The sequence below is a fragment of the Hyperolius riggenbachi genome, chromosome 7 (genome assembly GCF_040937935.1).
Source record: "Hyperolius riggenbachi isolate aHypRig1 chromosome 7, aHypRig1.pri, whole genome shotgun sequence".
NCBI lineage: Eukaryota > Metazoa > Chordata > Amphibia > Anura > Hyperoliidae > Hyperolius > Hyperolius riggenbachi.
The window spans coordinates 108547772-108573149 of NC_090652.1; the positions used below are offsets into that span (position 1 = coordinate 108547772).

Consider the following 25378-nt stretch of genomic DNA (forward strand, 5'->3'; position numbering starts at 1 on the left):
CTTATGGACTGGACGAGCGAGGAGGGAAAGCACAGCCGCCGGTGACAGGTGACTACACCACATGCATTGGAGTTTAAGCTGTGTCCTTTTTGTCATGAGGGATGGGACAATCCGGGTGGCAAGATCCATGCATCACAGCTCTGTCTGTGGGTGAAGTAGGGAGAAGCCACCTATTGTTGCTGTGGGGGAAGAGCGAATACACCACATATTGCTGAGGTCTGGCGGTGGGGGGTGGGATGGTGGTGTAGCAGGTAGAGTCTACCTATAGCTGTGTGTGTGGGGGGGGCAGGGAGAGCCCACTTATTGCTGCTGGGGGGGGGGGGTGCAGTCTACCTAATGTTGATGGAGGACCTTTTTTTAAACTTGAGCACTGAACTCTTAAAGAGACTACGTAACAAAAATTGCATCCTGTTTTTTATCATCCTACAACTCCCCCTTCCAGGCCCCTCTCTGCACACTGCCTGTGTGTTATTTAGGATTAGAGCAGCTTCTCTCTTCTCTCTTATCTTTTACAAGCTGGATAAATCGTCCTCTGAGCTGGCTGGGCTTTCACATACTGAAGAATTACAGACAAGGGCAAAGCTGTTTGCAGGAAGAAAAGAGCAGCCTGAAACTTCAGTGCATGAGAGATGCAGGGGGAAAGAAACACACAAATGATCTCTTGAGATTCAAAAGGAAGGCCGTATACAGCCTGCTTGTGTATGGATGTATTTTCTATGTGTGGACATACTGTACATCAACCTACTTCCTGTTTTGGTGGCCATTTTGTTTGTTTATAAACAAACTTTTAAAAACTGTTTTTAACCACTTTTAATGCGGCGGGGAGCGGCGAAATTGTGACAGAGGGTAATAGGAGATGTCCCCTAACACCTAGGTTCTCAACGTGTGGTACACGTACCCCAGGGGGTACTTCTGTTGGTCCCAGGGGTACTTGGGCTTGATATAATTAACCAAGTATAACAAATTTAGAGTTTTAGATTATGATAAATCCTATATTAACAACACCAAATTAGTATTTTAGCTAATTAAAAGCAATAATAAATGCTTGGAAATGGTTTAGAACCAATTATTATGTACTATGATTAAAAATCTATTTGTCAAGGGGTACTTGAGATAATGTTTACTATGCCAGGGGGTACTTGGTGAGTACAGTGTTTTAAAAGGGGTACATGCCAATAAAATGTTGAGAAACACTGCCCTAACACACTGGTATGTTTACTTTTGTGCGATTTTAACAATACAGATTCTCTTTAAGGATTCTCTGCATGGCCCTGCTAACCTTAACACCCCCCCCCCCCCTTCCTGTGCATCAGGAACAACATAGCAATTCTCCGGACGCAACTCATTGCCGCAGCAAGCATGCCGTTTGACAATTTGACCGATTTGACCGATTTCAGGATGAAATCTGTTTCATGTATCAACCGAGCAAGTTGGAAAATCTTGAGCCATCACGGTTGATTGGATGTGTGCCGGTAACGGACTAATGACTAATGTAGCAAAACCCCCGGCCACATAGCACTGGCAGATGTTTGGCAGCTGGATAGGTAAGAGATTTTATTGCACAGGCACGGGGTGGGCACATTAGAAGGGACAGCGGTGGAGGAGCCGAGGCGGCAGATGCAGCTTCACAAGGCTGATTACCAAAAGATTGTGTGCTAAGATCGATAGGGAATTAGCCTGGGATGTATGGGCAGCCAACAGATCTCTCTCTCTGATCTGATCAGCCATACATCACTAGATGTATGGACACCTTTAAGCTATAGGTATTTGCAAATTTGAAATTGTTTAGCAAATGTCAACCTTCGTTCCACCCCTTCCACCTCTAAAGTTTCCCTATGATGTGATTTGTGGTATGGATGATTTCTTGGTAAGCTCTGGTACTGAGAGCAATCTGTTCCACTCTTATTTTCGCTAGATCTATGCACTGCGCACCACTAAATCTGTGGATGTTTTGACATGCACCTTTAAAACAAAATACTCTCCGACTGTGTACTTTTTTATCACATGATCACTCTACAGCCCAAGTGTGAGACAGCAAGGTTTACCTTACCCCAGGAAGAGACATACGTAGCACAGCCAGGAACGCGTCAAGCCATATCATCATAAACTGAGCGGCTAAACTATGATGTCATTATTTTTGAGAGTACAGCATAAGCTGCATGAGAAAGATTATTCGTTTTAGATAAAGACATTTAGAGCTTATTATCAAGTCTACAACCTGACCCTGCATTGCAAGCATTCCACTATAATCATAATTAATTTTGCTGTGATAAATCTTATCTCAGTCAGCCCGACTCTATTCTGGTACATTGCCGATGAGAAGGAAGATATCTCCCCTCCCACATTCCTGCTCCTCACTGATTGGCTGAGGACAGTTCAGTGTGACATGAGGCTGAGAAGGGATATACCTCACCCCTCGGCAGGAGCTGCTGAAATACAATCTATGCATTGCTCACATGTATTTACAAAGCAAGCTAAATATGACAGTGCAGTTTCTGGGAGAAAAAAAAAGTGAGAGGAAATGACAGCAAAGGGAAGGAATTGACATCAGGTTGAACAAGTATTTATCTACTTATGTATGTATTTTGTTCCTTAGACAGTATGGTATGACAGTCCCTTCTGCTTTAAAATACCCCTGGGACACGGTGACAGAAAAATGGTAAGCAAACTGCTGTTAAGTTTGTTTCAAATAACTAAGCACAAGTTCCCTAGTCTGAATGAATCTTTCCCTGCACAGTAAATGATATCCTACCTCTCCTGTGTAAACCAGCTATAATTTACCTCAGAACATGTAATCTAAGGAAGTTCAACTTTTCACCACCGCAGCTACAAAAGTCTTGGAAAACATTTACTCAGACAATGCAGCAGCACTTCACAGACACCAGCTTACAGAACAATGCAATCAAATCTAAACAGGCATTTTCAAATTAAATTCTGTTCTTCCCTTAAAAAGCAGCTTTCTTCCCTCTAGAAAATGTGATAATTATTTCTTGAATACATTCAGATCTCTACAAATAAACAGAAGAAACGTTATAACATTTTCCTCTGAGAAGTAGATTTTCACCTGAGGATAAGTTTACACTTCACCTAAGAACAGACTGTTGTCTGGAGTCGAGACAAGCAGATAAACAGACATTTGATGTTAATGGATTCTGTAGAGATCCGTTTAGGTATGTAGGTTTTCAACCTATCTGGTGTCTCTGTTGCGGTAAAGTCCCATCTTGAAGAACACTTCTGGACACCAAATAGGCTACGTATGCCAACAGACACAATAAAAGCCTATGGAGATGGGCTACAACCGTTGTCACCAGGGCTGTGGAGTTGGTACAGATATCATCTGACTCAGACTCCATTAGTTTATGAAACCACCAGGTACCCAAAATTGCTCTGACTCCTTGACTTTAACTCCTTAATATAATACCAGGGCTGTGGGGTTGGTACAAAAATCATCCAACTCCTCAGTTTATGAAACCACAGATTCCGACTTCAGGTACCCAAAAATTGCTACAACTTCACAACCCTGGTGGTCGTAAATTTTGACGTAAATCAGACATAACTAATTTTCTGTCTGCACTCTGCCTTCGGGTATAACAGATTAAAATTAGCAGAGACATCAACCCTAGTAAGTACCTAAATAGGATTGATGTTGGTGGTAGAACAAAATAATACAAATATAAAAAAATCCACCCAGACCCCTCACAAAAACAGGTCACCCTTGCAAGTCAAAAATGCAAAATGCATGCTACAATGGACTCCAACGGATTTTATAAAATACAGCATGTCTCTGACTGTCCATACTGTAAAGTTTATACCCACTTCTCACAACACGAAGCAAGGAAAAATGAGATTAGATAGAGACAGCAATTAAAAACCCCATAGGTTCCATCCCCATTCCACATCATCCACAAGTAGAATAACCCTTTATCTTGATGTTAAACTTTAACGAGCCACATCCACTAATTCAATTTAGCGCGTAGAAAGCCATCATCATCCTCAAAAAATATATACAAATATCTCTTACCTTTTTAGCCTGTTTCTTTCCGCTCTCTTGCTAAGAGACCCTCCGAATCACTTGACATTATCTGCGAAAAAGTTAAAAGTTCAATAAGCATTGTGTCAGTTTGGCATACACATTCTCTTTATAACATTTCCAAGTAGAGATAAACACCGGTAGCATCACTCACAGGAGCTCCAAAATACAGCAGAAAAAGCCCTGCAGTCATAATAGTTTTGCCGCACTTTTCTCATTATGTAATATGTCTTGATAAAACAGATATCTGTACTGGTTATTAAAAGGAACCTGGACTGAGTAATATTATTTAAAATAAACACATGATGTACCTACAAATGAATATTACATGCTCACCTTGTCATCAGTTCCTCTCAGAAGCTCAGTAATTTCTTCTAACAACAATTCCTTCATATATCAGTTGCAGTTATAACTGAAAGGACAACTGATGTGTAAGGTAATGTCCATGATTCCCTATGGCTCAAGTGGGCGATACTACAGTTTGACAGTGTACTGACCCGGAAGCTGTTACAGGGTCATAACCTTTTTTAGAATGGAAAACTGAAAATTTCATAGATTACAGTGAACAAACAGGATGCAGGGGAGGAGAAAGTGATTGATGAGCAGACTACACGGGAGGTAAGTATGATGTGTGTATGTTTATTTTGACTTTTATTTTCAGTTCAGGTTTGAGTTAAAGAGGGAAGAAATGAAAGAGTCAAGGAGACTGCTACATTGAACACAGAGTGGGCATTCTTACTTTCCTGGTGTGCATACATTGGCGGGACAGGAAATCAGGTGATCTGCCTTACAGCTAGGAAAATAGGCCAACATGGTGGTGCCCATGTCTCTCTAACGCAACTTAGATATGCATGATACAATCACCTCAAAACTAGTGCTGATCATAACATTTTACTAAGATGCAAATTTAAGATATCAAGCATATATCGCCCTCCCAGGCGACAGAAAATGAAAATGTTTACTTAGCTTATGGTGTGTGGGGTCTGCGTATCTCTGCTGTGTGTGTGATGAGTGTTGTGTAGGGTGTGAGTGTGTGATGAGTGTTGTGTGTGTGTGTGTGTGTGTGTGTGTGTGTGTGTGTGTGTGTGTGTGTGTGTGTGTGTGTGTGTGTGTGTTTTGGCCACCTATCTTTGCCTGGTCTTAACAAAATCCTTATCCTCTCTACCTTTAACTTTTTAATAAGAGAAGTTTCCCTCAGAGCAGCTCTGTCTTTCCCTTGTGTAGAGGTGGCACTCTAGCAAGAGTTAGGGAAAATAACTAGGTGAAACTTTCTTTTTTCCCTTGCTTAATAAAATTTTACCGTCCAAAGGGAAAGATCTGTGTTTTTTGTTATTATCTTTGAAGTAAAGCTAAAAAAAAACCCTCTCTCTTTCTCTCTCTCTCTCTCTCTCTCTCTCTCTCTCTCTCTCTCTATATATATATATATATATATATACACACACACTGTATATATATATATATATATATATATATATATATATATACTTAGGTAAAACTTTTAAAATAAAATATTATCCAGAAAGCTCATTGTCATGTGACCACATTGAGCCTGGAGCTCGCCACTAGAGCTCAAAGCTCACTGTCATGTGACCACATTGAGGATGGAGCTCACCACTAGCACTCAACACTTGCTGTCATGTGACGACATTGATCCTGGAGCTCAGCATTAGAGCTCAAAGCTCACTGCCATGTGACCACATTGAGGATGGAGCTCACCACTAGCACTCAACACTTGCTGTCATGTGACGACATTGATCCTGGAGCTCAGCATTAGAGCTCAAAGCTCACTGTCATGTGACCACATTGAAGCTGGAGCAACAACACAAAAATAAATGCAAAACCGGCCTTATCCCTTCCAATATGTACAGCCAAACTGAAACTCTGAATTTTTCAACCAAGGACTGCATAAGCTATTGGACTACACAAAGGGGTTTGGCGAGCAGAGTAGAGAAGGCACAGCAGTTTCAGACTTGTAGCTTGATCATTATGATTGTGTCTTTTTTCTTTCATGCCTTTAGCTGAACTTTGAAAGTATACTTCTGAGACAAGTATTTATTTCGCAGTACACCATAAGCCCTGCTTCCTTTTCAAGCTTCAGTACCCAGGTGTCAGGTGTAGCCAGCCTGGCCACCTCCAGAAACCTCTGTCATTAGACCCCTTCCATATAATCCCAAGGAACAGGCAGCAGATGCAGAATGCAGCCAGCTAGTTGTGCCGTGAATTGAGCTGTCTGTCATGGAGTTAAAGTTCAACTCTAGGTATTAAAGAAAAGCTGCATGCATTATTGATCACGCTCAACTGTGAATCCAGACTTAATATCAGTGAAGGGAGCTAATGTTTCAGACCATGTTACTTTCACCCTTTAAAAGTGTCTTCAACCCTGTGGCATTTGCCTTGGAGGTCATTGATTAATGAAATATCATTCTGAAAAACGAGATTGAACGTTCTGCTCAAAGTGCAGCACGTGGATTAAACCCGACATTGGCCAGATTTTAACCAAGCTAAAATACGTGGAAAAAGGTAACATTGTATTTGTTGAATGTATGTCATTATTCTATACATATTATTATTATTTATATACTTCATATATATAGCGCTGACATCTTCCGCAGTGCTGTACAGAGTATATAGTGTCTTGTCACTTAAATCATGTGGCTCACAATCTAATCCCTGTCATAGTCATATGTCTATGTATGTATCGTGTAGTGTATGTAATGTAGTCTAGGGTCCATTTATGGGGAAGCCAATTACCTTATTTGTATGTTGTTCAGATGTGGAAGGAAATCGGAGTACCCGGAGGAAACCCACAGGGGAAAACATACCAACTCTGTGCAGATGCCCTGGCTAGGCTTCCCACCGGGGAACTAGCACTGCAAGGCAAGATTGCTAAAAAACTACACCACCATTCTGACCATTACACCACACTTCACAAGATGCAACTGATCGGCAACCGTGTTTTTTTTTTTTTTAACAAAGAGTGCTAAGTGCAGCCAATAAAGTACAGCTTTAGCATGTTTGAAGAGAATAGTAACTCAATAAGTTTGACAAGTTATCAAGAGTCAGACTGTCCAAAAACATGAGATGAGAGGTACCCGATGTAGCCTACTCTGTTTAGCAATGTGGAATTCTCACTCCAGAGCATTGTGGGAGACCAGGCATTATTTTCACTCGCTTTGGAATTCATAAAAACAAACATTCCTCAAAGATACACCAGACAGGACTAAATATGTTGCCACCCTTGATACATTTCAGAATGCAAATCAGGGTGAGGAAAAATGTTACAATGGGCAAACACTAAATATTTGTGGGGGGTGGAGGGAGGGGGGGCGGGGCGGGCTTGAGGCCGAGGCCTAGCACCCGTTTTTCAATGGATGGGCCTTTTAAATTGTTTTTTATAAGATTGTATTATGGGCGCAGTGCATGATTTCTAACACCACCAAAACCTACAATGGAACCCCAATGAGACCTATTGCTGGGTGAATCTGGGAAGGATTCCTCCACATTCCAAAGTGGTTGCCTGATTAATAACCTGCTTGTGTGAGCATCATTTCCACGATTAGTGACCCACTATTATATATGTTACACTCGGAGATTCCTGGGGCCCTTTCTTCTCTTGTCCTTCAGGCTGCTTTCACAGTAAGACATTACAGGCGAACATTAGTGCAGCCTGTAACGCAGCCCACCGCACAGCAATGAAAAATCAATGTGCTGTTCACAGTGCCCACGTTGCGTTACATTGTAACGCTGCACGTTCTAGGAAAGTGCTGCATGCTTTGCGTTATACGCGGCTAAGCCACGTTAGACTGTTTGGACATGCTCAGTGATGTTGGAGGAGGAGGTCTTCCCCTCCTCCTCCTCGGCCAGCCACATGGCTAATTAATATTCACTGCACTGTGACGTGCAGTGTTTACTTCCTGGAGCGGCGATTGGCTGGCGGGACCACAGGATGCGGATCACGTGGTCTCGGCATCGCACAGCATGAAAAAGGCACACCAAGAGCTGCATAACGCAGCTCTTGGTTGCGTTAGGGGCACGTTATGCGACCTATAACGTCCCCTAAAACGCAACGTTCTGGTGGGAAAGAAGCCTTAGTGTTTTGATTTACAAGCTTTTGAAGCATTAGAGATTATCAATATCTCCTGCTGATCACACCTACAGGAAAAATCAAACAAAAAACAAGAAGGAAACCTGATGCACAATACTGTGATTGCAAACAATCAGGGCTATAGAGTTAGGCTTTAGAGTCCTTTGTAGCCACTTTTGTAAGTCTCTAATTGGCTGGTCACCATCAAGCTATCATGCGTCACTTCAATTTCTTGGTTAATCTTATAGTAAAAATTCACGGCATAAATGTATAATTTCTTTTTAAAGGGTACCTGGGGTGATATGTGACAGTCATGTCACATATTGCCCCAGGTAAACGTAAAAAAAAAAAAATATATAAAAGTGTATATACAGTTCAAAACATTAATAACCAGGCTGTTCTACTTGTTTTATTTTGCTGCCTGAAAGAGTTAATTTCTAGGCATGGAAGTGACAGTTTCTGTCCTGTCGGTACCTTGTCAGTAATATAGTAAGCATCGCTGATAAGCAAATTACAGCCATAAAAGTTTTCCTGGCAGAATACAACTTTTGAGGGCAGAGGGAGATAGAAAAAGGTCAATAGTTCATGTATTTCATTTAGGGACACTTAATAGGCTGCCACTGAGCAGAGACAACAACACATTCAATCTACTTTGTAAATGTTTAAATATAAAATAAATGGAATATCTAAAAAGGTCATTTTTAGAAATAGGAGGATAAATACAATTGTTTATCGCATCAGTTTATTTTCACCTTTGGTTCACTTCAAAGGTAAAATGTATGAAACTTACAATATATCACACAAACAACTTGCAATTCCATGATGATTTATGCATATATTAAGAAAATGTTTTATACATTTAAAATAAGTATCATCAATTTATATAGTGCGGTCATTATTCACATCATGGGAGTCATAACGTCGAAGATTTCTGAGGACAACTTCTATTAATATGAGTCATTTTAAAGGGCATTATAGCGTTTTTTTTTTTTTTAATTGAAATTTATCATATCTAACAATTTTGTATAGAGAATACTTTTACATGAAGCTAAATTCATAACTTTTCTTATTCCTGCATACCTCAGACATCGAATATACTATGGCATCCATCATTGAAACGTCCCAAGGTGAAAATAAACTCATGAGATTAATAATTGCACATCTCCTTTAGGCCTTGTTCACATTGTGTTTGGCTTGCGTGTCCGTCCGCGTTGGGCTTTTTTCCCCGAATTTTTTAAAGCATTTTCCGGCGATTTTCTGCGCGTTCACACGTTTTTGTGGGCGTTTTTGTAAGTGCTTTTGCAGAGTGCTTCCGTCTTGTGATCCGGAAAAAAATCCGGAATACATACAATGTATTTTTTTTTTTAAAACGCTCATGCAATCGCTTGCCAAAGCAATTTTGTGAGCGTTTTGTGTTTTTCCTATACCTTCCATTAAGGAAATCGCCTGGAAAATGGCCCAAGCACCACTTTTCCAAGCGGATTGCAAACAAACCACTCAGATATGAACTCTCTCATAGGGAATCAATGCACAAGCGCTTTCAGGGCGACTTTTAAAATTGCCTGCGCTTAAAATTTTACAAAAACGCCTATAATGTGAACAAGGCCTGACAGAAGGTGCTCCTAATCGCAGCTCAATACTTGAATACAGTGAAGACAACTGGGAGCCCGAAATATTGCTGGTTGATAGGGGATCAAATACTTATTTCATTCATTACAATGCACATCAAGCTCTGACTTTGGGGCGCTGTGTTTTTGAGGATTCTGTTGTTATTCTGTCTCTCACAGCTATAATAATCCTACTATTACATTTATAGAATGGTCATTTCTTGATTGGGGAGCCTCTCTGGATGAAACTTATGATGTGCAAAGAGGTATGGTGGATGGACTAGCATGCCAGGCAGAGCAGTTTAAATTTAATTCTGAGGGAGGCAAGGAGTCAGTGAGAGAACTTGCGAAGAGGGGCAGCTACATAGGAACGACAGGAGGAGCGAATGAGCCTGGCAGCTGCGATCATAACAGATTGCGGGGGTCAGAGTCTGGTCTCAAGAAGTCCAGAAAGGAGCACATTTCAGTAGTCAAAGGAGATGACAAGATCATGGACCAGGAGTCTGGCGGTGTCAGGGATTGTATCTAATAGTCTTGGCATCGACATCATCATGCCAAATCTGGAGTTGCCCTATGGCCCTGGAACTTTTTAAGTTGCCTTCCAAAACTCTCTCCAGTTCTTACTAGATTATTGGGGATTTATGCAGAGTTTGAATCTAACCAGGCCTGGATTTACCTCACAGGAGCCTATAGGCACAGATGTCAAGGCACCTTAGACTTCTCCCTCCATTAACCTACAAACACCCGTCAAACCGCACTAGTAGTGTGCTGACTGTCCCAGCTGTCACTTCTACCTTACTTCCCTTGCCCATCATAGGTAGCTACAGGTGCCCCTTAGTATTGGGTAGCAGGAAGTACCCTCAATATTAGGTAACTAGAGGTGCCCTCAAATATTAGGTAGCTAGAGTAACCACAGTGTTACTGGTAAGTAGCTAGAGGTGCCCCTGACTGAAGGGAGATCTAGTCAGTGAAATGCTGACAGTCGGGTGAGTAACCTCTCATGTACACTCTCATCAGGACTCTGCATAGGGTAGGGAGGCACTTGGGGAGAGTGGTGAGCTCCCTTTCCATCATCAGGCACCTGTAGGCATGTGCCTACAATGCCTGATGGTAAATCCAGCCCTGAATCTAACTGTAAGTACTTTAAGGTATGACTTGGATATTGCAATGCTATCCATATTGACACTATTATAACGTGATCAAAACTGACCTCTAGATGAATTTATGCACCATTGCTATATATACGGAATGTACAGTGATTATTGCTGATTTCAGCATACACAATAGGCCACAACAATTGCAGTCATCCCAGCCTATCATTAACACCGAGCGAGTCATCTTAAGTGTAAACAGAGCATCAGTTCATCCCTCTGAACCATGAGACCGGTTTCACACTGCGGACCTGCATTAGAGGTGCAATGCGATCAGCTGATCGCAACGGCAAAAAAGGCCAATGGAGATAACTGCAGCAGTGCGCTTTAATCTCCATTCTGGCTGCAGGCCAAGCAGGAAGTGAGGATGTCACTTCCTGTGGCTGACATTCAAATTGCGCAAAAGTGTATTGACAAGTATGATTCCGTGCATGCACACTACAACGTAAATGCAAATAAAAAACCTGCGTCACCATAGATGTACATTGCTTCCGGTCCCCGCATGTCACAGCGCAAGTTACCCATCAATGCACTTTGTGCTAGCGTCGGCTGTGCGGCCAAAACGTCACTTGCGTTGCGCCGCATCAGATTGGTGTGAACTGCCCCATAGACTTTCACTGATTTAGCATTACCATGCGGTAAAAACAGAGTAAACCAACGCACCAAAGGGACCTGATGCGATAAAAAAACAAAAACAGTAAAAAATGAAATTAAAAAATGATTAGAAACTGAAGTAATAAAAAAGAAAACTATGGTTCAAAAAAATGAATAAATAATAATAATATTTTTAACCTTGTTCTATAGCCTTTAAATTTTGTGCAGTGCTGCACATTAAGTAACAAACAATGAAATACAAAGACAAGTAAAGAGGATGCACAAAGGCATTAAAAATAGGTGGAAAAGGGGATATTAAATAAATAAAACAAAGATGGAAAAAAAATTCTGTGTGTTCATGATAGCATGAAACATGTATTGATTTGTCTGTTCTGACATATTTTTCCATCAGTGATCATTGAATTTTTAACAGCAACCTCTGTCCTCCCATTCTATATCGTATTCATTAGATCTAGTCATCGATTGAAAGCCCAGAGAAAGACCTGCCTATCTCGTAGCCCATAACTGGCTTCACATTGATGAGATCATCAGAATGGATTGAGGAACACTACATGTGATATGTTGGGAGAGCGGGGAAACTAGCTGACTCGCTGAAATAAGTTCATTAATCCCACACTAGCAATTACGTATTATGTGCTGCGTTCTCGGTTCTCCTCAATAATTTAACCCCATAAACCTGTGATTCTGTTGTGCTTGGCCTCTACAACCCCTGATGTATTATATATGAAGATGGCAAAACACTACTGGCAGGCAGTGTGTGTGTGTGATGCTGGAGTCTGTACAGTCTGCAGAATCCATGCTATTTGGAGGAGACAGCCATTGGCTAAAATTCATTGGGTAATCTGTATTTATGAAATGCATCGTTGAAAGTGCAATAATCAGAATTTGCGTTGCAAATTGCAATAATGAGGCAGATTGGGACCTGGATTAATCAGTCTGTAAATTAAATAGTACATACAATTTAGCATAACGCAAGTCGACATGTTCCCTGTTTCTAAAGTAAGACACTTTGCATTTTTTTTAAAGCCCGTGTATATTTTGGTACATTGAGGACTCGTTCAAAGCGGGACGTTATGGAGCTACGATAGGGAGGCATTGCAACATGGAACGACGCACTACAATGATACGCCTATGAGGCATTCACAGTGCAACGCTAGTGTTGCATTATGGTAACACACTGCTGTAGTGAGTTACTGCTAAACGCACACTTTAACAGGTACAGGGAAGCATACTTTTCATTGCCTGTATGCTTTACTGTACCACACTGTATGTGAAGTAACACAGCTGTAACGTGTGGTACGACTTTTTTGTTCCTTTTCATTGTGTTCCTGTTAAAACAGGTAAACATTGCAACGTCCCATTGTGAATCTAGCCTCACACTCACGACATCATTACATTTCTGTCCAATTATTTTAGTTTATCATTGAATCTGGTTAGCTGGATCACACACAGTGGTGAGAGTATGCCAGGGGAAATATAAAAAAAACCACCTAATCATACACATTAATTTAGGCTCAATTTCATGAACATGCATCTATTACAGTTCTAAAGAGAGCAACTGATGTACGGTCAATCCTGTAGTTATAATTAATCCAACAGAAAAAATGCTGTGAAGTGGACATGCAATGCTTCAAAATTCATTTGAATGAAAATGAACTGAAAGGTCTCACAAAAAGAAAACAAATAGTTGTATGCTTGCTGGAAATTTTTCCCCTGACACATAAAGATTTTTTTTTTAACCACTTAAGTCTATCTGGACAGATATATTCGTCCAGATAGACTGTGCTACTGCTGCTGCCTGAGGCACGCGATCATGCGTGCTCCCGCCGCCTGCCATTATCCCCCAGATCAATGAATGGGAATATAGTTCCCATTCATCGATCTAAGTCCCCCGCAGAAAAACTGATGGTCTCTTATCAGAGGCCGCGGTCTTTCTGCAAAACAAAAAAAAAAGTTTCCCATTCTCTTTCTAGTTCCTGGAAGAAGGATTGCTTGCTTCCAGGACGTTTTGACTGTGGCCATCTTGTGGCCAAATAGTAAACTACAACCACATACGTTTTATATTAAATAATTACATTATATTTAAAATTAGCTGTTTACCTCCCACCCCAAAACTTACCCAAATACATGTTTTTAATTAAAAAAAATAATAATAATAATAAAAAATACAACATAAATAGTTACCAAAGGATCTGAGCTTTTTAAATATGCATGTCAAGAGAGTACATCAATATATTTTCTTAAATTATAAGCTTGTAAATACTGATGGACGCAACCTGAAGAAATTAACCTTTATTTCCAAATAAAATATCAACGCCATAAATTGTGATAGGGACATAATTTAAACGATGCAATAACCGGGACAAATGGGCAAATAAAATACATGGGTTTTAATTATGGTAGCATGTATTAATTTCAAACTATAATGGCCAAAAACTGAAAAATAATGAATTTTTTCCATTTCTTTCTTAATCTTCCTGTTAAAATGTAGTTGGAATAAAATAATTCTTAGCAAAATGTACCACCCAAAGAAAGCCTAAATGGTGGCGGAAAAAACAAGATATAGATCATTTCATTGTGATAAGTAGTGATAAAGTTATTGCCGGATGAATGGGAGGTGAAAGTTGCTTGGATCCATAAGGTGAACAACACTGTAGGCTAAAGTTGTTAAATCTATTTTTTTTTTGGGGGGGGGGGGTAAAATATATTAAAACAATAGAACATTAATGTGAAAAACAGGGAAAATAAACAGTCATCGTAAAAAAATTGATATGTTAAACATTCAGGGAGCAAATGCCCTCCGCAAAGTACATGGCGCCACTCAACTGGTGGGAAAACTTAACATGATACACAGGAAGTTCTGAATTTACACCAGAATTATTTTCCAAGAAGGGCTTATGTAAACTGTTAATTTAAATTTCAGATAAATTAAACATTGATTTCCTTTTGAAAACCTCAATAATTGGCATAGTTCTATTCCATATGCCTATTTCTTTCCCTTAACATTCTGTAAGAGCAAATGGAAGGAGGAACCTTTCAGCACACCTATCAGTACAGGAAGTTCTCAGTTCAGATCAGGGCTGTACTCTCGAAACAAGCATTCAAATGTTACATAATTTAACCAATGCATTTTCACTTTAGACAACAGAAGCTTTATAGCATCTATTGTCTAAGCAGATAATGTATTGTTCAAATTATGTAAAATTGAAATAACATGCTTGATCTAAACTGAGAAAGTGAACAAGTGTGGTTTCCCATGATGCATCACTCGCAAATATGCATAGCATTGATATGGCTTTACTGGATAGGGCTTGGACTAGTACTAAAGAATACCCAGATAGCTCATGGTTACCTGGAACAGCTAGGAAAGTATAAGGGGCCAGTGTGATGGCAGGCGCTGTCCGATAGAGCTGCAGACACTTTCCAGTTTCTCTCTGTTCACTGGTGACAGCCAGGCCTCAGTACCTATAAGTATTGGAACAACTCTTTCTAAAGGTATTTCACAGATGCAACTGGAACAGTGAGCTCTTGAGTATAACAGCCACATAATCCACAATTAGACACTTTCCCTGAACTCTTGATGCACCAGTGGCTGGAGGGATGGACTGCAACACATATTTGTTTAACTTATTGGATGTAGCGCTTGCGACTAATTAGATAGATTGACTCATTTTAGCCAATATGATCCGAGATGTTGTCATGACCATGCACAGGGTGGAAGAAACTAATGACAGCCTGACGTGATTATATGAGTCTATGCCTGTGATGTCATCATAACAAATGAGTCATGGAAACTTGTCATCTTAGCATAGACTGGAAAGATTGTCGTGTTTTAGTTTTAACCCCGGCCAGCCTGACCGCATGCAATATCGCTATTGCACTGTGCTGTGATTTTGCCGCAGGTGTCTCCATCCTGCTAATCAGCGCAGACAAGCCATTTCATCCATAGATTATGTTCTTCGTCGGGCTGTTTCCCCTCCCCGACCCTCATTAATAGGCACCAGACTACCTTCTGATTGTAACGACTCCTTTATTGGCTTTTCAAGAAGGTCAGAAAGCAGCGACTGAGAGCTCAGGGTAACCCGTTGTAATTATCTCTGAAAAAGCCAAGATAACAGGATTTCAGCAGATGTATCTGTTAAGGCAGCGCTCCGGGGAAGGGTAAATATGGATGTGCTGGTCACATGACTGCAATTAATTAACATTTCAGAGGAGACAAACAATTACATTGTTCGGATTTATTTCTTATTTTTTGGGATTATAATTTATGTTTTTGTCTAAAATGAACACGAACCAATCAATTCAGTCTGGCAGTACACAAAGCAATAAGGGAGTGCTGTGCAGTCAGCCATAGTAACACATCACGCTTTTTAGCTATCAGAACAATGAATGATGACAGCTGACTGTTATACACGGTCGTATTTTTGCACATTTTCTCCTCTGTTAGAACAACCTATATATATTGAGCAAAAACGAATTAAAACTTAGAGAGGAACTTTTGCGAAAAGGGGGAAAAAAACCCAATACATTGCAAAGTGAAAAGTTAAAAAATGGAAGAGAGATCAAGAAATGATTGATATTCGGCATGTAAATTGTTCATGTTGTTTGATCCACAATTAGCCTGCATGTAATCATCTTTACTACTGGCAGACATGAAAAAAAACAGACAACACCAACTGCCATTATTTATTACCCCACCGACTAACATTGCTATAGGCTAAAGGGTTTTCCTTTTTATAGATATACATATGCGCGGTGGGAGATACTGGTTGCTGGTCGTTGGAAACAGCTGTTATCTCCCACAATGCAACAGGGTTCACAGACAGGAAACTGTCAGGACCTAGGTCATTACATCACACTGTGGGAGGAGTTTTATCCCAATATCAGCCACACAAACCCTCCTGATGTATTTGAAAAAAGCTAAAGATTTCTCATAGAAAAGGGGATATCAGCCACTGATTGAGATGAAGTTCAAACCTTGGTAACAGTTCCTCTTTAAGTTATGATGAGGGAAAAAAATCAAGTTGCAAACTATGGAAGGCAACAGATCTGCATAGTTGTTAACATATATCTTGAAAAAATGAGCTGCAGTTTATGACCTTTTAGGACAATAAGCACATGCAAATTGCTGTTATCCTAGGAGATGTCTCTCTTTCTCACCCTCTACTATAAGTAGCTTGCTGTTGTCTAACACGGTCCACCCCTAGTCGTTTTTAAGAAAACAAGCAAGTTAATACATATAACTTTAGATGCATCCATTAGATTTAACAAACATAACTCCCAATACATATTTGACACAACACACTGTGGGAGGCGCCCCTTTGTTTCGAGGTATATCAATGCACGTCAAGCGAATAAAGGTAAGAGTGGAAAATCTTACCTGGTATGAAGACTCATACACATAGTAGTATTGTTGATAAAATTCAGTTTATTGCTCAATAAACTGAATTTTATCAACAATACTACTATGTGTATGAGTCGTCATACCAGGTAAGATTTTCCACTCTTACCTTTATTCGCTTGACGTGCATTGATATACCTCGAAACAAAAGGGCGCCTCCCACAGTGTATTGTGTCACATAGCACCTCACAAGTGAGGTTACACCGCCATATTAATATAGTGGTGATTTTTTTCCGGGAGCAGCGACCGACAAGGCCGAGTGGAGACGGCACTTCTCCACACGTATTGATGGTGGTTGCCTTCAAAAGCAACCAGTAAATTGTGAGTATATTTTCACTACGATAGATCAAGTGTCACAACGATAATACACGATATCGGGCTCCCGGTGTCCTTGTGTTTTTCTACCCTCACTAGTACTACTCCCAATACATATTTGCATGTTGATACACAATGGAGTCCTGTCCAGTCCAGTCCTGGACGATGGGAAACCATAGTAGACACACATGCTACGTGTGAGGGAATATGAAAAATTCTGGTTTAAAATGTTTTCAGAAAACGTGCATGTGCTTTGACTGTAAGGGGACCACACGCAGATAAAGCTTTGCTTGGCTAGTGTTTGCTTAAAGTAAACCTGAGATGGGTGGGGGTGGAAAGTTGACTTTTAGTTACCTGAGGCTTATCCCATTCCCCTGTAGGCTTTCAGGCCCCTCTGTGTCCTCTAGGTCTCTTCTGATGTGCTGCTGTCAGTCTAATTAAAGTCCACGACCCGAGCGGGTCACACACTATAGGGCATGCGCTGTTCTGTCTGCATGCCACTCCATATGCACAGTTATCAGTCTATATAAACTGCACATGCACAGACCACTCCAGAGCACTCCAGGGGGACCCAGAGGACACCAAGGGACATGAAAGAATATGTGGGGAGGTTGGAAAAAGGCCCAGATGGGAAATCATAACAAAAAGATATTAACGTTAAAAATTGTTACATAACTCAACAATACAGCTTCATCCAACCCTACTCTCACACAGAACCCTCTCTTGGTGGTGCCTAACCACCCCCCCAGTGGTGCCTAACCCTAATCACCCCCACCCCTAACCCCCCGGTGTTGCCTAACCCTAACCACTGCCCCTGGTGGTGCCTAACTTTAACCACTCCCTCTGCAGAAACACCATTTTACACATAGAAATTATAATATCTTTGATAACGTAAAATCTGTACATACAAACAAAATAATATGACAAAAACTATAACGTTGCAAGCTTCTAAAATGATAACATACTTCAAAAACTATAATGTTCTAATGTTAACGATATTTATCACGGCGCCCTTTTTTCTGCTTTTTTTCGCTGTATTAATGATAATTGCATTAGAGTCTATGGCAGTGCCCTTTTCGTTCACCCTGAGCCGGCGCAATTTTTTCCTGCTACCCCTGGAGAGGTTAAAGTTTGTAATACAGTATGTGACTGTACTGAGGAAAGCCAACGTAGCCTGTTTTTATCAACAAAACACTTTACAGAGTTCTATGTAAGGACAGACACCACAGGCAAGTCAATATGTGAATGCAGAAAGAGTTTGTAAGAACTTTTTAGTTGGTTTTGCCTGAATAAACCCTGGTTCTTCTGAATTTTCTGTAATAATAATAAGTTGTGGGGGTCACGGCAAGAGCTGTGAGGGATTGGTCAGCACTGAGGAAGGACTTATTTTATTTTCTTTTATCAAGTTGTAGATGTATTATTTTATAACCAGGCAAAGAAAAACACAGTTTCCATGGAACACACACTGTGCAGCAAAAAGTGAAAATAATGTAGTACATAATTCTAAATATAACAAAAAGCATGCCGTGTCTGAAAGGGCCAGTAAAAAACTGCAGCTCACAGCAGTCCATGTAAGTTCATGAGTAGGGACAACAATAACTATAACAAAACATTTATAAAGTGCTTTTCTCCCCAACGACCAAAAGTACATAGGCTTGTCTCAGATCAGTACATAGTTATGGTTTGCAACAACTTCACCGTGTGTTGGAGCAGCCCATCTTCAGATTCAGTTTCTGTCATCTGCTGATTTTTGCTTTGCCCTGTGCATCAGGTAGAACAGTCTGCAAACGCTTACATCCGAAAATGGCGCAGGGAGAAAAATGGCGCACCGTTCTGCCGATAAATAAAACGCTATTTACCGTTTTGCAGAGCGGTGCGCCATGAAAAACCATGCAGGGGGCTGGGGTCGGTAGTACAGGCAGCGGGGGCTGTTAGTGTAGGCAGCGGGGGGGGGGGGGGCTAGAGGAGAGAGGCAGCGGGACACTGGAGGGCATAGGATGTATGCAGAGGCATACGTTACCTTGTCCTGGACCGGCGATCGCTCCTTCCCTCCGCTCCTTCCATTCGTTTGCTGTATTCCTGCAGCCGGCCAATCACCATGCGGAGACTGAAGCCGCTTGGTGATTGGCCGGCTGCAGGACTACAGTAAACGAATGGAGGAAGTGAAGGAGCGGAGGGAAGGAGCGATCGGCGGCCGGGACAAGGTAACGTAAGGCTCTGCACATCCTCCCCCGATGCCTATGCCCTCCAGCGTCCCGCTGCCTCTCTCTCTCTCTCTCTCCTCCCCCGACCCCCGCTGCATTTTTGACCACTTATAACGCTATTTAGCGTTATAAGTGTAAGGCACACTGCCTGCGCCATTTTTTAACACTTATAACGCTAAATAGCGTTATATAATGTAAGTCTATGGGGCGCCCTTTTTTATCCCCCTGGCGCTGTGCGCCATTTTTAACTGACACCCCCAGGCGTACCTATCGCTGCACACAAAATTGATCCCAGCAAAGTCCTTGTAAAACAGACTGTACCCATTCTTCCTCTTTCCTTTTCAAGGTGGTTAGGAGAAGGGGAATGCAGCTTGCTTCTTTCTAACTACTGCCAGTGCAGCAGAGTAGGAAGGACCGGGTAAGTAAGTTGGCTACATAGCTGTTGCCTTGCAGCCCTGCTCAGCAAGAGAATAGCCCTTAATTCTGGTAGGGTTTTCAAACAAATTACCTCATGTACAGTAATTTACCTCATGAGGTAATGAAATGTAGCAATTCTGGTAGGCTATAGTCATGTTTTACCTCATGCGGTAAATTATAAGAAAATATATATACCGACAATAGCTAGTCTCATGGAAATTAGGGTGCATGTTAGCACATCATTTACCTATCACTTTAAGGGCGGGATTCCACTTGAGCAGCACGCGTCTATGAGACGTGCGCCAGCTGTTCCGGGTCTGCGGGGAAAGCAGACGAATCCCATCAGCCGTGCCATGCATGACTATGGGATCTGCTGCCTCCCACGCCAATTTGGATGGAAAAGCCGGCCGAATCACTAGCGGTAGTTCGGCCGGCGTTACCATTGCCCGGGAAACTCTGCGGATTCGCGGCGGTTTCCGCTCAAGTGGAAACGCGCCCTAAGACCTGCCTGTACGTTGGAGGTAAAGTCAATTTGTATGCATTTAGCAGTTTTTAGGGAAATCCCTCCCACGGTGTGATGTCATTACCATGGTCCTGACAATTTGCTTTCTGTGAACTTTGTTGCATTGTTGGAAATAACGTTTTCCAACTGCCAAGTAGTACCCCCCCCCTCCCCCTGTGCATAGAACTCTCAGTAATAAATATTCCGTTCAGATCACCTGGCAGAGCTAAAGATGCCGCCGTCTGTGATAGATTTCAGAATGTAAATCAGGGTAAGGAAAGAATTTAAAATGGTCAAACACTGACTTAATAATCTATAAATGCAGATTGTAAAAAAAATAAGCAATTTTATTCATTAGGTTTTTTTTTCACTACAGTTCCTCTTTACGGCCAATTTTTAGAAGAACCAAACAACTTGCCTGGTAATCTTTTGGGATACAGCAAGAAATAAAGTCCATGCAGAGAATTTCCTAGTGGGTATTCAAACCTGGGTAACAATTGCTGCAAGGCAAGCATCTTAACAACTTGGCCTCCATGTGACCTACGAGTTATGGTATTATGCCACTGCTTCAGCCATGGAAAGACACATACAATTCTTCCTTGAAGCGATTTGACCTTGTAGTCTGCCTTTATAGAAGGGGAGGAAAACAAAGCACCTAGAATGTGTTGAGTACTAAATATCAAATCAAGTAAAGCAGTGGTTGTGCATTTGTTTGTGGAGAAAGTGACACCATTGACTTATACTACTGAAGGCTGCAAAACTTCCAATACCTAGGTTACCTATGTCCCTGCATGGCCTCTCTTGCCCATGATGCCCACCCAGTCCAACTGTATCCTCATTCATGGGCTGTGCCTAACTTTTACATCTCTCAAAACACACAAACTGCCAATATTGCTTCAGTGTGGCCCAGCAACCAATCAAATAGCAAAACACAACTGCTTCACCATAAGACTATCTTTTTTTGCATGGATGTTTGCATGTGTGATATGCAGTCAATCTCACAACAATTTGGGGACACACAAAAGAGTTCTTCACAAATTGTACAATTTTTAGCACACTGGCCTCAATTCACAGAGCTTTATCAAACACTTTATCAAACGTTTGATAATTTCCCTAATGGGTAAAATCTAATTTTGAATTCACTAAGGTGTTATAGGTTTATTGAATGTCTTATCGATGAAATGATCAATAAATATAGAACACCTTAGTGAATTCAAAATGAGATTTTACCCATGAGGAAAATTATCAAACGTTTGATAAAGTGTTTGATAAAGCTCTGTGAATTGAGGCCACTGAGTAAATCTGCATGAATATATGCATGTGAATCAAAAAATTCCCAATTTGCCGACTCACCGCTTTGCCTGATTTTTCATCAATTAGCTCATCACTAGTAATGAGTTTATGTGTCAGCTGCTCTTCCACTGTAAAGAGCAGGAAAATTATAATTGTTTTCAGTTTATGACTTCAGCAGCTACTAATTTTACAATATCCTGCTTTTAAAGAGAACTAGCTACAAACCTGACACAGTGGCTGTTTTCATGTTTGCAGAGTGCCCAGTTTACTCAAATGCAAACAGGCCTATTTAAAGGGAACCTAAACTGAGAAGGATATTGATTTTTCCTTTTAAAATACCAGTTGCCTGACTCTCCTGCTGATCCTGTGTTTCTAATACTTTTAGCCACAGCCTCTCAACAAGCATGCAGATCAGGTGCTCTGACTGAAGTCAGACTGGATTAGCTGCATGCTTGTTTCAGGTGTGTGATTCAGCCACTACTGCAGCCAAAGAGTTCAGCAGGACTGCCAAGCAACTGGTATTGTTGAAAAGGAAACATCCAGATCCCTTTCAGTTTAGGTTCCTTTTAAAGAACAAGTGACACCCATGCTAACCTAGAAATAAAAACACATATATAAGTAGATAAATACTACTTCTACTTACATAACAGATGTATTGTGCTATCAACGTAATGATTCCTGTGAATTTTAGAAAGGAAAAGCAGAAAATCCTATTTTAGGCAGTGGCCATTTTGGCAAGCTAATGCTGACATCAAATCCTCCCTGACTCTTGTTTGCCCCCATCCCTACTCTTGCTCATTGTGTATTCATTAGCTGCCCTCCTCCCAGACTCTTCAGACACTCCCACTGAGGTGTATACTAGGATATGCACTGTCTTTTCTTTTTCATTTGCTTGTAAACACAAGTGAGCAGAGGTGTTTCAGATAAGAAGCTAGACAGGGAAATCCATGGAAGAGGAGGAATATGTTATACAGTGGGTTGCAAAAGTATTCGGCCCCCTTGAAGTTTTCCACATTTTGTCACATTACTGCCAAAAACGTGAAAGACCAATACAAAGTGGTGTACATGTGAGAAGTGGATCAAAAATCATACATGCTTACAAACATTTTTTACAAATAAATAACTGCAAAGTGGGGTGTGCGTAATTATTTGGCCCCCTGAGTCAATACTTTGTAGAACCACCTTTTGCTGCAATTACAGCTGCCAGTCTTTTAGGGTATGTCTCTACCAGCTTTGCACATCTAGAGACTGAAATCCTTGCCCATTCTTCTTTGCAAAACAGCTCCAGCTCAGTCAGATTAGATGGACAGCGTTTGTGAACAGCAGTTTTCAGATCTTGCCACAGATTCTCGATTGGATTTAGATCTGGACTTTGACTGGGCCATTCTAACACATAGATATGTTTTGTTTAAAACCATTCCATTGTTGCCCTGGCTTTATGTTTAGGGTCATTGTCCTGCTGGAAGCTGAACCTCCGCCCCGTCTCAAGTCTTTTGCAGTCTCCAAGAGGTTTTCTTCCAAGTTTGCCCTGTATTTGTCTCCATCCATCTTCCCATCAACTTTGACCGGCTTCCCTGACCCTGCTCAAGAGATGCACCCCCCGAGCATGATGCTGCCACCACCATATTTGACAGTGGGGATGGTGTGTTCAGAGTGATGTGCATTGTTAGTTTTCCCCCACACATAGCGTTTTGCATTTTGGCCAAAAAGTTCCATTTTGGTCTCATCTGACCAGAGCACCTTCTTCCACATGGTTGCTGTGTCCCCCACATGGCTTGTGCCAAACTGCAAACGGGACTTCTTATACTTTCTGTTAACAATGCCTTTCTTCTTGCCACTCTTCCATAAAGGCCAACTTTTTACAGTGCATGACTAATAGTTGTCCTATGGACAGAGTCTCCCACATGAGCTGTAGATCTCTGCAGCTCGTCCACAGTCACCATGGGCCTCTTGACTGCATTTCTAATCAGCGCTCTCCTTGTTTGGCCTGTGAGTTTAGGTGGATGGCCTTGTCTTGGTAGGTGTACAGTTGTGCCATACTCCTTCCAATTCTGAATGATCGCTTGAACAGTGCTGCGTAGGATGTTCAAGCCTTTGGAAATCTTTTTGTAGCCCAAGCCTGCTTTAAATGTCTCAATAACTTGATCCCTGACCTGTTTTGTGTGTTCTTTGGACTTCACGATGTTGTTGCTCCCAATATTCTCTTAGACAACCTCTGAGGCCCTCACAAAGCAACTGTATTTGTACTGACATTAGATTACACACAGGCGCACTCTATTTAGTCATTAGCACTCATCAGGCAATGTCTATAGGCAACTGACTGCACTCAAATCAAAGGGGGCCGAATAATTATGCACACACCACTATAGATGGGCCGAACCTCCGATTTTAGGTTCGTGAACCCCGTTCGCGAACCTTCGCGGAAGGTTCGGTTCGCGGAAAAGTTCGCGAACCGCAATAGACTTCAATGGGGATGCGAACTTTGAAAAATAGAAAAAATTATGCTGGCCACAAAAGTGATGTAAAAGATTTTTCAAGCGGTCTAACACCTGGAGGGGGGCATGGCAGAGTGGGATACATGCTCAAAGTCCCGGGGAAAAATCTGGATGTGACGCACAGCAGCATTTTAAGGGCAGAAATCACATTGAATGCTAAATTGCAGGCCTAAAGTGCTTTAAAACATCTTGCATGTGTATACATCAATAGAGTTCTGCTTCACACTGACACACCAAACTCACTGTGTAACCCACCGCAAACAGCTGTTTGCGTAGTGATGGCCATGCTGGACTGATGCGCAACATGGCCAGAGTGCAGGCCGTGGCAGTTTTCCAGCCCATATGGTCGCCGGGCTGTGGTAGCTCAATGATAGAACAACAGTGACTGTCCAGCTGATCAAATTTGGTCTGTCCACAATGAAGCAACAACCTTATTATCTTCTTGTATGTGGGTAGGCATAGGTAGGAGTCCCAGTATGGGTAGGTAGGCATAGGTAGGAGTCCCAGTATAGGTAGGTAGGCATAGGTAGGTGCCTCAGTAGTTAGCTAAGCATAGGTAGGAGTCCCAGTATAGGTAGGTAGGCATAGGTAGGAGTCCCAGTATAGGTAGGTAGGCATAGGTAGGTCCCCTAGTATAGGTAGGTAGGTAGGAGTCCCCGTATAGGTAAGTAGGTGCCCCAGTAGTTAGGTAGGCATAGGTAGGTGTCCCAGCATAGATAGTTAGGCAGGGCCTGGCTGGCACAGTAATAACAATTACCAAGGTCCAGCTGCAACAGATAAGGCTGTATAATGTCAGTGAGCAACACACACAAAAAAAACACATCTGGAAAACATTAGTTCTCAAAAGAGCTGTTGAGGGGTGCTATTTTAGCAATAACAATCAGCCAGGAGCAAGCCAAGAGCCTAACTAATCTTTCCCTAGGAGAACAAATCTGCAGCAGCTGTCCCTAGTCTGTCTCTAGCAGGCACATGAGTGGGTGTAATGGCCGGCAAGCCTGCCTTATATAAGGGGGGGGGGGGGGGGCTCCAGGGCTTAGTGTAGCCTGAATGGCTACAATGTGCCTGCTGACTGTGATGCAGAGGGTCAAAGTTGACCCTAATAGTGCATTATGGGGCGAATCGAACGTCCGCAAAAGTTCACCTGGAACCGTTCGCCGGCGAACCCGTTCGGCCCATCTCTACACACCACTTTGCAGTTATTTATTTGTAAAAAAATGTTTGGAATCATGTATGATTTTCATTCCACTTCTCATGTGTACACCAC

General features: G+C 41.6%; 1 protein-coding gene across 6 annotated transcripts in view; it reads right to left on the bottom strand.

The window, feature by feature from the left end:
* The window catches only part of ELFN1 (extracellular leucine rich repeat and fibronectin type III domain containing 1), a 941931-nt gene that overhangs the window by 678197 nt on the left and 238356 nt on the right, over positions 1-25378 (bottom strand). For all 6 annotated transcript variants that reach the window (XR_011022717.1, XM_068244492.1, XM_068244494.1 and 3 more), the window contains one exon: positions 4022-4082. The gene's annotated coding sequence lies outside the window, so the exon portion shown is untranslated. The remainder of the gene's footprint in view (positions 1-4021; positions 4083-25378) is intronic.